This window comes from Asparagus officinalis, chromosome 1 (assembly GCF_001876935.1).
Source record: "Asparagus officinalis chromosome 1, Aspof.V1, whole genome shotgun sequence".
Taxonomy (NCBI): Eukaryota; Viridiplantae; Streptophyta; class Magnoliopsida; order Asparagales; family Asparagaceae; genus Asparagus; species Asparagus officinalis.
Window position 1 is genome coordinate 131,503,397 of NC_033794.1, and position 1,060 is coordinate 131,504,456.

Sequence of the window (1,060 nt, forward strand, 5' to 3'; positions counted from 1 at the left end):
AAGAATTTCAAGCAAGTATAAATAAATTGAGAGAGGAGATCTCGCGACTCTGTTGGCTGGTTCGTTGGAGAAAGTGAGAGAGGAAGTATATGGGTTTAAGAAAGTTTGCAAAACCCTAGCTTTCTCGACTCGGCGATGTTGGGATTCGGATTGCTCGATTTGTGCCAACCCGACCCGCGTAAAAGAGATTGGCTAAACTTTGCAAAACCCTTACATAGTGGGGGTTAATAAAAATATAACTTAATTCCGACCTGCCATGTGCAGATCGCGTGTGTCAAAAGACCAAGGTACCCTACTTGAAGAAAAACTTTATTTCTTTTTTATATTTCTCACCCGAAAATCCTCTTCTTTCTCCTTCTCTCAGCTTACATTCACTGGCAGATCAGAGCTGTCAATCCTCGAAATTTGTTTTTAATGATTGCATCCTTCAAATCAATCATATTTTATGTAATGACGTCATGGGGTTAAAGTCAAGGCTATTTGGGGCTATTGCGGCATAATATCGGCAAATAGCGAAAAGTCAGATAGCGGTCAAATTTAGATATGTGTAAACATTGTACGTAGTTAAACTGCCATTATACCTAACTCTTTAATGTGGCATTTGATCAAGTCGAGGTATGATCTTAGCAAGCCAACACTTTATTCAATTAACCACTCAGTTGTCTATAGAAACCACCCATTTGAACCCCTAAGTAACAAGCATTTGATTTTAAAATGACTTTTGAGTAGAGGAGCCTACAAAATATTTAGGATTTAGCCAAATTACCTTTTTCTCTCTGTTACAGACCAAGCCCAACAAAGTGCGATGGTGACGGTGGTGGAGGGCTTTGGAGATAGCCGCCTAGCTGGGGATTTGGTGCTGCAGTGCTGGAGAAGGTGAGCCTGTGAAAAAGGTGAGACCGGAGTTGGTGAGACCATGAGGTGGAGCTCGACCGGAGGTAGTGTTGCTGCTAGCGATGGAGCTCGACGGAGGTCGTCGCCGGAGGAGGTGAGAGAGAGAGGCGAGAGAGAGGCGTCGGCTAGGGTTTTAGCCTCTAATAGAGGCGGCGACGGAGAGGAT

General features: G+C 43.7%; 1 protein-coding gene across 2 annotated transcripts in view; it reads right to left on the bottom strand.

Annotated features, from left to right (window-relative positions):
* LOC109825289 (DNA-directed RNA polymerases I and III subunit RPAC1) overlaps nucleotides 1-1,054 on the bottom strand; it is a 6,723-nt gene extending 5,669 nt beyond the window's left edge. For both annotated transcript variants that reach the window (XM_020392223.1, XM_020392150.1), the window contains exon 1: nucleotides 767-1,054. The gene's annotated coding sequence lies outside the window, so the exon portion shown is untranslated. The remainder of the gene's footprint in view (nucleotides 1-766) is intronic.